The sequence below is a fragment of the Ascaphus truei genome, chromosome 8 (assembly GCF_040206685.1).
Source record: "Ascaphus truei isolate aAscTru1 chromosome 8, aAscTru1.hap1, whole genome shotgun sequence".
NCBI classification, from domain to species: domain Eukaryota; kingdom Metazoa; phylum Chordata; class Amphibia; order Anura; family Ascaphidae; genus Ascaphus; species Ascaphus truei.
The window spans coordinates 85,957,045-85,972,255 of record NC_134490.1 but is presented as its reverse complement, the minus strand read 5'-3'; positions in this window follow the sequence as shown (position 1 = coordinate 85,972,255).

Below are 15,211 nucleotides of genomic sequence, written 5' to 3'. Positions count from 1 at the left end.
CAACTCTCTGTAACCTTTCTTTCCCAGCTCCCACTAATGTAAGTGGCAGGGTCCCTAACCTGAGGGCTGTCCCTGGCAACACTCACCTTACTGGGGAGCTGAGCTATCTCGGGCCCTGGGGATACTGGCCTAGTACAGGGAGTCCCTGACTCCTGTACCCTACCTCCTTCCCTGGGCTGCTCCGGTCTCTGACTGCCCAACGTGCTGCAACTGACAAAAACCCTGTCTGCACACAACATTGTTGCAACTCTGCAGCATGAGAATCTGCCAGCTCTATTGGCTTCAATGCTGCCTGTGACCAGGGTGAAAGTGCAGTCCCCAGAGGCTGCTGGGAATTGTAGTCCTTGGCACAGCTCTTTCCTATGGGGACCGTGTGCACGATCTTAACTGCGCATGTGCGACGCTGTAATGGCCGCCGCTACGCTTAACTGCGCCTGCGCAACCTCCCAGAGCTCCGGCACACTGGCGATGGCCACCGCTACCCTGGCCAACCTCTGCGCATTGCGCGAACCTGCGCCACAACCAAGATGGCGGTGCCCGCCGAGAGAAGTCGCCGTCCCCTTCCCCCACTGCCACAGGGGTAAGGCAGGGGGCAAAGGAAGATCAGGGGAACCGGGGGTGACCCCCTTACATAAAAAAGAGAGAGATCAATCCACATTCTCAAACAGTGCGAATAGTCCTATGTTCATCAGCACATTTAATTCACAGTCACAACAAATTTGTAACATTATCGCCAAGCATTGGCATACGTTGTCACTTGACAAGGACATTCGAGGTGTAGTGGAGAGTGGCCCCAAATTCTCATACCGCAAAGCAAAAACACTAGCTTCTCACCTGTCTCCTAGTATGTTCAATTCCGGGTCCAATGTTTCTAATATTAAGAGCATCCCAAAAGGATTTTTTCAATGTGGCAAATGCTCTATGTGCAGATACGCAGTCCAGACTAGATATATTTTATACAATGAAGATCGTAATAAATATTATCTTAAATCATTTCTTAATTGCAATATTACCCATGTAATCTATGTCTTGAACTGTGCCTGTGGACTCCAATACGTGGGCCGCACTATAAGACCCCTTAAAACTAGAATTGCGGAACACGTACGGTTGATTAAAAAGAGGGATGTAAATCACCCTGTGCCCAGACACTTTTCATCATGTTCTGCAGGCAGTATCAATAACTTCTCTTTTAAAGCCATAGAACATATCCCATGCCACCCAAGAGGTGGGAATAGGGAAAATGTACTTAATCAAAAAGAGATGTATTGGATACACACTCTCAACACTCTCCATCCTCATGGAATCAATGTTGATTGGGAGTTGAAACATTTCCTTCAGGGTTGATTATATGGGGAGTCTTGGGAGTGTGTATCCTAATACACCTTACACATATCTCAAGGGGTTAATTTCTGTCAAATATAGATTCATTGCTTCTTCCCTATTCCTTTGAATCGTTATGTATATTCTATCCTTATCATGTACATTCATTGGTTGCAATTACACATATCTCTACTGTGTAATCTACCTGAGACTCTCAAAACTGCCTCCAGTTTAAGTAATTTAAAGACTTCAGCTGTCTCACATTTTAATCTTGTCTGTAACTATTACATACGCCCATAATCATATTATATCTCTGGCTGTAAATTGAATGTATAACCTCGGCTAATTTAACGTAACCATGTATTATCACCATAACTCTGTGCCCAGGACATACATGAAAATTAGAGGACACTCTCAATGTATTATTTCCTGGTAAAATATTTGATAAATAAATAAAAATAAAATTTCCCGACTGTCTCCTGCCTTCTGCGCGCCCCCCTCCACTTCTCTCGCCTACAACGGTTTCCCTCTTTCCTCCTACGTGCAGCAGCTGATTTGAAAATCCGCCGCCCCATGGCACATCCTGTGGGGACTGTCTCCCTCTACTTCCGAATCGCAGTCAATGACGCTGCGCACATCAACGCAATGTTATGATGTCATTTGACGTCAGAGATACCGTGTGACGTCCGCGGAGTCAGTTGACGCTGGGATTCGGAAGGAGGTGGACCGCACAGGCAAGTGCCTTCCCATCAGGCCCGATAGCGCAACACTTGTATATGGGGCGGACATTTTTGCCGCCCTCAAATTTTGCCACCCTAAGCCCCGGCCTATCGGGCCCAATGGGAAATCCGCCACTGCCTACGTGGGTGACTCCTCTATTCCAATATATGCCAATCACCGATTAGGCACTATCACACTATTGAACGAGTCCATATGTGGCTACTATGAGACCATGTTATTTCCTCATGCTTGCTCCCTGAGCCATGAGCCATGCCAGCACAAATTATAATCCCTTAGAAACACTACTGGTTAATACAGCAATCCTCAAAAGCACTAATATTGCGTGTGGGCCCCCAGTTCTGTATTTGGTTTACAAAGAAAGATGTCCATGATTTGGGGTTGAGTCCCCCAACAAAATCTCATTTAAAATAATAAATGTACAAGATTGGATTATTAATGGAGGGATGCTGCTGTATATATCATCCCTTTTCTTTGCCACTTTCTCTACCTCCCAGTGCCTATGTCTCTCCTGCCTCCACTCAGTCTCACTAGGTGGGGCCAGACCCCAGGCTGGGAAGCACGGGGTTAATTTGATTTAATTGACCTAATAGGAGTTGTTATGTTTGAGTTTTTCTAACCACCAGAGGGTGTGAGAGACCAGTAGCCAGGCTGTCTCTTCTAGCTTTTTCCAAAGTATGTTTACGTGTCCAGTAACCTAAAAATACCTCAATTAGCATCATCACCTTTTCAGTAACACAATCTACAGGCACAAAGATCTCCAACACTTCTCAGTGCCAATTAACACTGAACAGAAAACAATTACATGGGAACAACAGCCAGTGAATGCAGTCTGAATATCCTTTGCTGTCTGGGCTGCTACAAGGCATTGCAAAATGCAAATTGCCAACAAATCAGGGATGTGTGTTGATGGCAGTGAATGTAATCAAGCTAATTATTTTGAGGGTTGTTAAGAAAGATGGTTATTTTGTCATCGATTTTTTATAGGCTGTGACCCCTTATAGTCCCTTCTGACTGTGAAAGCGTTAAACAACAACAGATTGTGTTCATATAGGAAATAGTGTGTATGGAGCCGTTAAACCTCCCAGATGTCTGCAAACATGGAATAGTGTATGGAGCTTCGTGTTGTTTTTCTTACAATGTTTTCAACTCTAGCACTGGTATTTCAAGACACGGAAAGTACAGTTCATACACGTGTAGCCCTTTTTGTGAATCCCTGCTTTAAAGGAACTACTGGTGTTGTGTATACCTGTGGCTTCAGGAGCTCTGAGCCTCCGCTGTTGGGGAGCCTGGGGTCATACCTTTACTTATCATGGTGCAGCGCCTCCACTTACCCAGGATCCCCGTATTAGAGAATCTACCCTGAGCAAGAAACATAACAACGGTATTGTGCAACAGGCAACCTTTTACTATTGAGATTAACTAACGGAAGCTTGCAGAGCATACATGACATGTATAAGATCCTTATACTCTACATAACATAACGTAACACACACACAGTGGCTCGTCCACACCTTGCTAGGAATAATGTTCTGTACACATGTGGCTCTGCCACTCTCCCAAGGAGTATGTCCTGTAACTAGTATCTGTATAGAATAGTATGATGGCACACTGGTGCCCCCAATTAGTTAGTGGGAGGCGGGATCAGCGCCTGATGACCGGTGTAGGTGCACTTGTTGACTAACGATACCTTCCGGTCACTGCGGTGACCACACCACTTCACACAGGGTTCCTAGTGTTGCTCCAGCCTTGCGCCGACACTCCGCTATGCTGCGCAGTCTGTTCTCCAGACCAAGATGGAGTCCGCAACTGCGCAGCTGAACCCGCACTAAAGGGATACGTCCCTAACTGCTACGGCCGTCCCTACAAAAGCGGCACCCTACGATGACAGGGGTAATGCTCCTCGGGGCTGGGGAATGTCTCTCACCTAAGCGGAAGGGTCACTGACCCTCCGCTCACGCACACGAGGTTCCGCCACCTTCCTCCTTCACCTCTCACTCGTGTCTCCCACCGCCCACACGCATCCTGTCTCTCTATCCAGAGTCTCGCACCCTATTGGTCCTCAGCCTCAGCTGACTCTCCCACAGTTCAGAGTTCAGAGTGCAACCCCCAAAGTCCCTCCAGATTGGTTGCCTTTCGCGCGCTTCTCTCGCGCATGCGCAGCCTGACTATTCACACAGTGACCTTACTGGCAAAAGAACAGTATGGCGCTTCCTTTGTTAGTGACAGCGCGGAACCATCATATATATGTATACACATCCTTACACACGGCATTTATACCAACTAGAGAAGATCAAATGCAACCAAAGGGCGCAACAATTTAAAAAAAATGTATTCTACAGTTATCAGATGGCTACAATAAAAACACTTCATTCATTCGCACTATAAAAATATAACCTTGATTTTTAGGGGATTTTTTTTTTTTTTTTTTTAACCATTTGAGGGCCCAAGGCATAGCTACTATGTCATGGGGTCTGTCACTCCAGGGGCCCCATGACATAGTATCTACGTAAAATAACACATTCGTTTTGCTAGGGGAGATTGGTCCTGATGAGGGACGGAAGGGGAATGACTCCTCCCCTTCAGTGTATTGTGAATAATAGTGAAAAAAGGCGCAAACAACTCAAAATGTGAACAATAATAATTAGTGCAACTAATAGTAAGTGCAATGTACCATATGTGCCAATTAATAAACTTCAAATAATAAATGACCCTGCTCAAACCTTCTGGTGGGACCTGTTTCACGGGTTCCAAGAAGTGTGATAGATCTCATACAATCCAGGAGGAGCATATATGGGAAACAAACAAGAAGAAAACAGTGCAAAATGTAAGTGTAGACGTATTGACAATGGGGTAAATAATATGTTGTAGTCTTGGCTCTGATGGTACAGTATGCCTACTCACAAGATGTCAGAGGTAAAAATGCATTTAGCAGATAGGGCTGCTACCCATATGGTGTTCGTGGTGTGTGGATCTCCCTCCAGGCTCGTCTCGTCAGTGGGATGGTAGTGTATATAAAAAAGGGGGAAAAGCACTACATAGCGCGATCAGGTGGATAATAAACTTTATAAAAAACAGATATAAAAATGCGCACTTACAATGTGCTAGATTAAAACAGGTGTTTTTCACAATATATGTGTGTAGTGGGTTCACCGCAGCTCTCACCGCCTCCCCTGGATACTCCAAGTCTCCTTCGCCTGCAGTGTGAGATCGCAGCTCCACTCTTTGCTTTGCGTCCTTCTGTGCGTCTGACGTCACATTTAAATCGGAGCAGTTATATACCAAAAAAAAGCAGGTAACGTTCTGCGCATAGCACTCACAAATCCTCACCAAAGAATGAATAAAACCTAACCCGATATATATAGATATACTAGCTGAGAGACCCGGCGTTGCCCAGGATGTAAATGCGTAATGGGTAGTATTATTTATAAATCGTGGAACAATAGGTGAGTATTTGTTGTAAAGGTTGGATAATAATATTGAAAAGAAAGATGGAAGAAAATGTAATACGATGTTGTATAAAAATGGTTTATTGTAACCACACCACAGTACAATGTATATTTTGGTGCCATAAGTGATGTAAAAATGTGAGGCGTGTGTCCTGCTAGGGTGTGAGGCGGCGGGTGGCGCGTGGGTTGTGAGTGCTGTCTGCGAGTGGGGGTCCTGCTAGGGTGTGAGGCGGCGGGTGGTGCGTGGGTTGTGAGTGCTGTCTGTGAGTGTGGGTCCTGCTAGGGTGTGAGGCGGCGGGTGGCGCGTGGGTTGTGAGTGCTGTCTGTGAGTGGGGGTCCTGCTAGGGTGTGAGGCGGCGGGTGGCGCGTGGGTTGTGAGTGCTGTCTGTGAGTGGGGGTCCTGCTAGGGTGTGAGGCGGTGGGACAGTGATGTCGGTGCGTAGGGGCGGGAGGCAGCAGGTGTGTGTGGCGGCAGGTATGTGTCGAGTGTGGCGGGTGTCTGTTGAGTGCGTGCAGCGGCTGTGAGTGAAAGGCAGAGGCGGCCGGAGTAAGGGCGGGTGAAAGGCAGAGGCGGGGGTGGGGAGGCGGTAAGGCGGGCAGGAAGGCGAAGGGCGGCGGGAAGGGGAGGAGGGGGGCAAGGGGTGGAGGAGGGGGGCAAGGGGTGGAGGAGGGGGGCAAGGGGTGGAGGAGGGGGGAAGGGGTGGAGGAGGGGGGAAGGGGTGGAGGAGGGGGGAAGGGGTGGAGGAGGGGGGAAGGGTTAGAGGAGGGGGGAAGGGTTAGAGGAGCGGGGGGGGAAGGGTTAGAGGGGGGGGGAAGGGGTGGAAGTGTGGGAGGGGGTGGGAGGGGAAAGGGGTGGAAGGGAGGGGGGTGCAGGGGTGGAGGGGAGGGGAGGGGGGGTGGAGGGGAGGGGGGGTGGAGGGGAGCGGAGGGGGGGGAAAGGGGAGCGGAGGGGGGGGTGGAAAGGGGAGCGGAGGGGGGGGTGGAAAGGGGAGCGGAGGGGGGGGGAAGGGGAGCGGAGGGGGGGGGGAAGGGGAGCGGAGGGGGGGGGAAAGGGGAGCGGAGGGGGGGGAAAGGGGAGCGGAGGGGGGGGAAAGGGGAGCGGAGGGGGGGGAAAGGGGAGCGGAGGGGGGGTAAAGGGGAGCGGAGGGGGGGGAAAGGGGAGCGGAGGGGGGGAAAGGGGAGCGGAGGGGGGGGAAAGGGGAGCGGAGGGGGGGAAAGGGGAGCGGAGGGGGGGGTGGAAAGGGGAGCGGAGGGGGGGGAAGGGGAGCGGAGGGGGGGGGGAAGGGGAGCGGAGGGGGGGGTGGAAAGGGGAGCGGAGGGGGGGGAAGGGGAGCGGAGGGGGGGGAAGGGGAGCGGAGGGGGGGGGAAGGGGAGGGGAGCGGAGGGGGGGGAAGGGGAGCGGGGGGGAAGGGGAGCGGGGGGGGGGAAGGGGTAAGGGGGGGGTAAGGGGAGCGGGGGGGAAGGGGAGCGGGGGGGGGAAGGAGAGGGGGGGGAAGGGGAGCAGGGGGGGGAAGGGGAGCGGGGGGGGGAAGGGGAGCGGGGGGGGGAAAGGGGAGAAGTGGTGGGAAGGGGGAGGAGGGGGGAGGTGGTGGGAAGGGGGCAAAGGGGGGAGGTGGTGGGAAGGGGGAGAAGGGGGGAGGTGGTGGGAAGGGGGAGAAGGGGGAGGTGGTGGGAAGGGGGAGAAGGGGGAGGTGGTGGGAAGGGGGAGAAGGGGGGATGTGGTGGGAAGGGGGAGGAGGGGGGATGTGGTGGGAAGGGGGAGGTGGTGGGATGTGGTGGGAAGGGGGAGGTGGTGGGAAGGGGGAGAAGGGGGAGGTGGTGGGAAGGGGGAGAAGGGGGGAGGTGGTGGGAAGGGGGGAGGTGATGGGAAGGGGGAGGAGGGGGGAGGTGGTGGGAATGGGGAGGAGGGGGAAGGTGGTGGGAAGGGGGAGGAGGGGGGATGTGGTGGGGAGGAGGGGGGATGTGGTGGGGAGGAGGGGTGAGGTGGTGGGAAGGGGGGGGAGTTCGTGGGAAGGGGGGGGAGTTGGTGGGAAGGGGGGGGAGGTGGGAAGGGCGGGGAAGGGGGAGGTGGTGGGAAGGGGGGGGAAGGGGGAGGTGGTGGGAAGGGGGGAGGTGGTGGGAAGGGGGGGGAGGTGGTGGGAAGGGGGGGGAGGTGGTGGGAAGGGGGGGGAGGTGGTGGGAAGGGGGGGGAGGTGGTGGGAAGGGGGGGAAGTGGTGGGAAGGGGGGGGAAGTGGTGGGAAGGGGGAGGAGGTGGGAAGGGGGAGGCGGTGGGAAGGGGAGGCGGTGGGAAGGGGGAGGGGAGGCGGTGGGAAGGGGGAGGGGAGGCGGTGGGAAGGGGGAGGGGAGGCGGTGGGAAGGGGGAGGGGAGGCGGTGGGAAGGGAGGGGAGGCGGTGGGAAGGGGGGGAGGCGGTGGGAAGGGGGAGGGGAGGCGGTGGGAAGGGGGGGGAGGCGGTGGGAAGGGGGGGGAGGCAGTGGGAAGGGGGTGGGAAGGGGGGGGGAGGCAGTGGGAAGGGGGTGGGAAGGGGGGGGGAGGCAGTGGGAAGGGGGTGGGAAGGGGGGGGGAGGCAGTGGGAAGGGGGTGGGAAGGGGGGGGGAGGCGGTGGGAAGGGGGTAGGAAGGGGGGGAGGCGGTGGGAAGGGGGGGGAGGCGGTGGGAAGGGGGTGGGGAGGCGGTGGGAAGGGGGTAGGAAGGGGGGAGGCGGTGGGAAGGGGGGGAGGCGGTGGGAAGGGGGTGGGGAGGCGGTGGGAAGGGGGGGGAGGCGGTGAGAAGGGGGGGGGAGGCGGTGGGAAGGGGGGGGAGGCAGTGGGAAGGGGGGGGGAGGCGGTGGGAAGGAGGGGGGAAGCGGTGGGAAGGGGGTGGGAAGGGGGGGGGGAGGCGGTGGGAAGGGGGTAGGAAGGGGGGGAGGCGGTGGGAAGGGGGGGGAGGCGGTGGGAAGGGGGTGGGGAGGCGGTGGGAAGGGAGTCGGTGGGAAGGGAGGCGGTGGGAAGGGGCGGTGGGAAGGGGCGGTGGGAAGGGGGGGGGGGCGGCGGTGGGAAGGGGGGGGGGGCGGCGGTGGGAAGGGGGGGGGGCGGCGGTGGGAATGGGGGAGGGGAGGTGGTGGGAAGGGGGGAGGGGAGGCGGTGGGAAGGAGGAGGGGAGAGGTGGTAAGGGGGAGGGGAGAGGTGGTAAGGGGGAGGGGAGGCGGTGGGAAGGGGGAGGGGAGGCGGTGGGAAGGGGGAAGGGGGGCAGTGGACAGGAAGGGGGGGCAGTGGACAGGAGGGGGGGGCAGTGGACAGGAGGGGGGGCAGTGGACAGGAGGGGGGGCCAGTGGACAGGAGGGGGGCAGTGGACAGGAGGGGGATGCAGTGGACAGGAGGGGGGGGCAGTGGACAGGAGGGGGGGCAGTGGACAGGAGGGGGGGCAGTGGACAGGAGGGGGGGGCAGTGGACAGGAGGGGGGGCAGTGGACAGGAGGGGGGCAGTGGACAGGAGGGGGGGGCAGTGGACAGGAGGGGGGGGGCAGTGGACAGGAGGGGGGGGCAGTGGACAGGAGTGGGGGGCAGTGGACAGGAGGGGGGGGCAGTGGACAGGAGGGGGGGGCAGTGGACAAGAGGGGGGGGCAGTGGACAGGAGGGGGGGGCAGTGGACAGGAGGGGGGGGGGGGGCAGTGGACAGGAGAGGGGGGCCAGTGGACAGGAGGGGGGGCCAGTGGACAGGAGGGGGGGCCAGTGGACAGGAGGGGGGGCCAGTGGACAGGAGGGGGGGGGGCAGTGGACAGGAGGGGGGGGGCAGTGAACAGGAGGGGGGGGGCAGTGGACAGGAGGGGGGGGGGGCAGTGGACAGGAGGGGGGGGCAGTGGACAGGAGGGGGGGGGGCAGTGGACAGGAGGGGGGGGGCAGTGGACAGGAGGGGGGGCAGTGGACAGGAGGGGGGGGGGCAGTGGACAGGAGGGGGGGGCAGTGGACATGAGGGGGGGGCAGTGGACAGGAGGGGGGGGCAGTGGACAGGAGGGGGGGACAGTGGACAGGAGGGGGGGCAGTGGACAGGAGGGGGGGCAGTGGACAGGAGGGGGGGCAGTGGACAGGAGGGGGGCAGTGGAAAGGAGGGGGGCAGTGGACAGGAGGGGGGGGGCAGTGGACTGGAGGGGGGGCAGTGGACAGGAGGGGGGGCAGTGGACAGGAGGGGGGGGCAGTGGACAGGAGGGGGGGGCAGTGGACAGGAGGGGGGGGGCAGTGGACAGGAGGGGGGGCAGTGGACAGTAGGGGGGGCAGTGGACAGGAGGGGGGGGGGCAGTGGACAGGAGGGGGGGCAGTGGACAGTGGACAGGAGGGGGTGGACAGTGGACAGGAGGGGGGGGACAGTGGACAGGAGGGGGGGGCAGTGGACAGGAGGGGGGGGCAGTGGACAGGAGGGGGGGGCAGTGGACAGGAGGGGGGGGCAGTGGACAGGAGGGGGGGGCAGTGGACAGGAGGGGGGGGCAGTGGACAGGAGGGGGGGGCAGTGGACAGGAGAGGGGGGGCAGTGGACAGGAGAGGGGGGCAGTGGACAGGAGAGGGGGGCAGTGGACAGGAGAGGGGGGCAGTGGACAGGAGGGGGGGGCAGTGGACAGGAGAGGGGGGGCAGTGGACAGGAGGGGGGGGGGCAGTGGACAGGAGGGGGGGGGGGGGCAGTGGACAGGAGGGGGGGGGCAGTGGACAGGAGGGGGGGGGGCAGTGGACAGGAGGGGGGGGCAGTGGACAGGAGGGGGGGGCAGTGGACAGGAGGGGGGGGCAGTGGACAGGAGGGGGGGGGGCAGTGGACAGGAGGGGGGGGGGCAGTGGACAGGAGGGGGGGCAGTGGACAGGAGGGGGGGCAGTGGACAGGAGGGGGGGGTAGTGGACAGGAGGGGGGGACAGTGGACAGGAGGGGGGGCAGTGGACAGGAGGGGGGGACAGTGGACAGGAGGGGGGGGCAGTGGACAGGAGGGGGGGCAGTGGACAGGAGGGGGGGCAGTGGACAGGAGGGGGGGCAGTGGAAAGGAGGGGGGGCGGGGGCAGTGGACAGGAGGGGGGGGGCAGTGGACAGGAGGGGGGGCAGTGGACAGGAGGGGCGGGCAGTGGACAGGAGGGGGGGGCAGTGGACAGGAGGGGGGGCGGGGGGCAGTGGACAGGAGGGGGGGCGGCAGTGGACAGGAGGGGGGGCAGTGGACAGTAGGGGGGGCAGTGGACAGGAGGGGGGGCAGTGGACAGGAGGGGGGGCAGTGGACAGTGGACAGGAGGGGGTGGACAGTGGACAGGAGGGGGGGACAGTGGACAGGAGGGGGGGGACAGTGGACAGGAGGGGGGGCAGTGGACAGGAGGGGAGGGGGCAGTGGACAGGAGGGGGGGGCAGTGGACAGGAGGGGGGGGCAGTGGACAGGAGAGGGGGGGCAGTGGACAGGAGAGGGGGGGCAGTGGACAGGAGAGGGGGGGCAGTGGACAGGAGAGGGGGGGCAGTGGACAGGAGGGGGGGGCAGTGGACAGGAGGGGGGGCAGTGGACAGGAGAGGGGGGGCAGTGGACAGGAGAGGGGGGGCAGTGGACAGGAGAGGGGGGGCAGTGGACAGGAGGGGGGGGCTGTGGACAGGAGGGGGGGGCTGTGGACAGGAGGGAGGGGCAGTGGACAGGAGGGGGGGCAGTGGACAGGAGGGGGGGGCAGTGGACAGGAGGGTGGGGGCAGTGGACAGGAGAGGGGGGGCAGTGGACAGGAGAGGGGGGGCAGTGGACAGGAGGGGGGGGCAGTGGACAGGAGAGGGGGCAGTGGACAGGAGAGGGGGGGCAGTGGACAGGAGAGGGGGGGCAGTGGACAGGAGAGGGGGGGCAGTGGACAGGAGAGGGGGGGCAGTGGACAGGAGAGGGGGGGCAGTGGACAGGAGAGGGGGGGCAGTGGACAGGAGGGGTGGGGCTGTGGACAGGAGGGGTGGCTGTGGACAGGAGGGGGGGGCAGTGGACAGGAGGGGGGGGGGCAGTGGACAGGAGGGGGGGCAGTGGACAGGAGGGGGGGGCAGTGGACAGGAGGGGGGGGGCAGTGGACAGGAGGGGGGGGGGGGCAGTGGACAGGAGGGGGGGGGGCAGTGGACAGGAGGGGGGGGCAGTGGACAGGAGGGGGGGCAGTGGACAGGAGGGGGGGCAGTGACACACACACACACACACACACACACACGTCTCAGTCCCGTGATGCACCCTTTCTCAGTTCTGTGCGGCGGCGGCGGTGCCGCAGGTGGGGGGGAGGTGGGGGAGCAACACACGCGACACCTAACTGTACTTCCGGCCGCCGCCATCTTCTCACTCGGCGCCGCGAGGGAGGAAGGGGGTCCGCCATCTTACGCGCCGCGTGGCAGCCTGTTCCCACGCCGGGGAGGGAGCGGGAGGGAGGTGAGTGGAGCGGGAGGGAATGGAGCGGGAGGGAATGGAGCGGGAGGGAATGGAGCGGGAGGGAATGGAGCGGGAGGGAGGTGAGTGGAGCGGGAGGGAATGGAGCGCGAGGGAGGAAGGGGGTCCGCCATCTTACGCGCCGCGTGGCAGCCTGTTCCCCCGCCGGGGAGGGAGGTGAGTGTAGCGGGAGGGAGTGGTGTGTAGCGGGAGGGAGTGGTGTGTAGCGGGAGGGAGTGGTGAGTGGAGCGCGAGGGAATGGAGCGGGAGGGAGTGGAGCGGGAGGGAGTGGAGCGGGAGGGGAGCGGGAGGGAATGGAGCGCGAGGGAGGAAGGGGGTCCGCCATCTTAGGCGCCGCGTGGCAGCCTGCCTGTTCCCCCGCCGGGGAGGGAATGGAGCAGGAGGGAGTGGTGTGTAGCGGGAGGGAGTGGTGTGTAGCGGGAGCTACACTGTGAGAGGTAGCGGGATAGGGGGAGGGACATTGGTGGCATGGTGTAGCGGGGTAGGGGGCCTTCCGGTCTGGTTGCGGTAGGGAGATGTGTGAGGTGCAGGAGATGTGAGGCGTGCTGTGCGGTTCGCGGGAGCTACACTGTGTGAGCTAGCGGGATAGGGGGAGGGACATTGGTGGCATGGTGTAGCGGGGTAGGGGGCCTCGCGGTCTGGTTGCGGTAGGGAGCTGTGTGAGGTGCAGGAGATGAGGCGTGCTGTGCGGTTCGCGGGAGCTACACTGTGTGAGGTAGCGGGATAGGGGGAGGGACATCGTTGCCATGGTGTGTGAGTGGAGGCCGCGGCCTCGCAGTCCGGTTGCGGGAGGGAGATGTGTGGCGTGGAGGGGAGGGGGGGTTTGAAGAGGCAGTCTGCAGTGTTTGGTGAATGTGTGTGTGTGCTGTGTTTGTGCGTTGTGTGTAGATTCTGTACCTGATTCGGCAGTCTGTGGTAGCAGACGTGAAGGTTTTGACAGTGAGGGGTGGGACAGTGTGGAAGTATTAGGGCATTGGTGTTGGACGCAGGCCAATGAGAGGTGTGCGGGGGCGGGCATTGGACGCAGGCCAATGAGAGTCAGTGAGGGGTGGGACGCAGGCCAATGAGAGGTGTGCGGGGGCGGGCATTGGACGCAGGCCAATGAGAGTCAGTGAGGGGTGGGACGCAGGCCAATGAGAGGTGTGCGGGGGCGGGCATTGGACGCAGGCCAATGAGAGTCAGTGAGGGGTGGGACAGTGTGGCATTGGTGTTGGACGTAGGCCAATGAGAGGTGTGCGGGGGCGGGCATGGCCTGAGCCGGAGTGACAGGCCCAAGGTCCAATGCGATTGACCCTTGGGACGCAGACATACAGTGATTTCACAAATATATAGTAGATAATATACATATAGACAGTGTTCGACAAATAATGATAACCACTCACCCGTGGCGAGTGGATTTAGGCCGCTGGCAAGCCGTGCTGCGGCTCTATGAATTCCTCTGCTCGTGCCAAATTTTTAATTTTTTTTTAATAAATAATCCCCCTCCCTGATTGGGTTAACGCGGGGAAGAACCCCTTCCCCTGATCTCCTCCCCCTCCTGATCTCCTGCCCCTGATCTCCTCCCATGAGTCAGGGGGGGCCCGGCCGGGCGCCAGTTAATTACATTTTAAAAAAAAGTTGAAAAAAATGGTGGCGATTCCCGTGGTCTCGCATGCACAGGGCAAACAGGGTGTCCTGCCCTCTGCGCTGCCTGTGGGCCCGCTGCCTGTTCCCCCCAGCAACCCAGCCCCCCGCACACCGCCGCTCCCCACGTGGGACGGAGGGGGAAGCGCAAACACAAGCCCCGTGCGCAACCCAGCCGCAAACCCGCTCCCAACTTGATACGGAGGGGGAAGCGCCAACCCAGCTTCCCCCGTGCGTGCCTCCTGCGCCAGGCCGCCTACTGCCCTTGATGATCTCCCCCTGATCTCCTGCCCCCGATCTCTGCTTGCTGCCCGGGAGTGTCCGCCTCTGAAGGGGGTTCGCTTCAGTGGGGGGAGCGTGCTGCGGTGTCGGCCGCTTCGGGGGGGGCAGCCTCTTGCAGAGGCCCTCCTGCCATGCGGAGGGCCCACTGCCGTGCGGAGGCCCCGCTGCTGCCAAATGCGACCCGGTGAGTGTGTGTGTGTGAGTGACAGACTGAGTGTCTGTGTGTGTGTGTCTGTGAGTGAGTGTCTGTGAGTGAGTGTCTGTGAGTGAGTGTCTGTGAGTGAGTGTCTGTGAGTGTCTGAGAGTGTCTGTGTGTGTGTCTCTGAGTGAGTCTCTGAGTGAGTCTCTGAGTGAGTCTCTGAGTGAGTCTCTGAGTGAGTCTCTGAGTGAGTCTCTGAGTGAGTCTCTGAGTGAGTCTCTGAGTGAGTCTCTGAGTGAGTCTCTGAGTGAGTCTCTGAGTGAGTCTCTGAGTGAGTCTCTGAGTGTGTGAGTGTGTGAGTCTGTGAGTGAGTATGTCTGTGAGTGAGTGTGTCTATGAGTGAGTGTGTCTGTGAGTGTGACGGGAGCTTTGTGACAGGCTATTAATAATACACCAAAATATATATATAACTGGATTGAACTGGTACGAGACTTAGATATGATAAAATATAATTTATTCCTTGATAAAGGTGAACACAACAGATTATACAAATAACAGGCAAAATATAGACACTTACTTTAAGATTATGACAAGAAAGCCATCAGGATACAGGATGGGCCATTTCTTCCATAATTCAGGTTCAGATGAAGACATCACAGCAATACATGCAGCCCATGAATGAAGACTCATGCATGAAGACACAGGCATGAAGACATGCAGACATGAAGACAATACATGAAGACATTTGAGTAAGGGGTGACTCTGACTTAAATACCATGTCAAACTCATCTCTTAACCCTAGATGCCGAAAAGGCTAGCAAAAGTCTTTGAAGCTTTTTGAAGCCGCTTGTGGCTTCCATTGAAGTGTGAAGTATCACATTTAAAAAAACATTCAGTTTCTTGGTTCCTGCCTCCAACATAAACAATTAGGCAATTTAGCCTTTGATCACCAGGCTATGTAAATTCTAGCAAGATGTTCTGCTTGCCTATTACCATAACAGAGGGAGTTTGCAGTTTTCACAACAGATTCAAAACTCCCATATACACTGTAAATAACTTCAGTTCAGTAATACTTACTGGCACGCGAGACATATTGATACATTCCGTCACACATGACGCTCCCAATGAGACTAAATATTAACATGTAGTACTAAAATTAAGAGAGATATTAATATCTGGCTCTTAGTATCTGTTAGATATCAAGTGTTTAGAATCATTAGTTGGGGCTTGGTCCCACGAATACACATATGTAACTCTTAGCACGTTCAGCC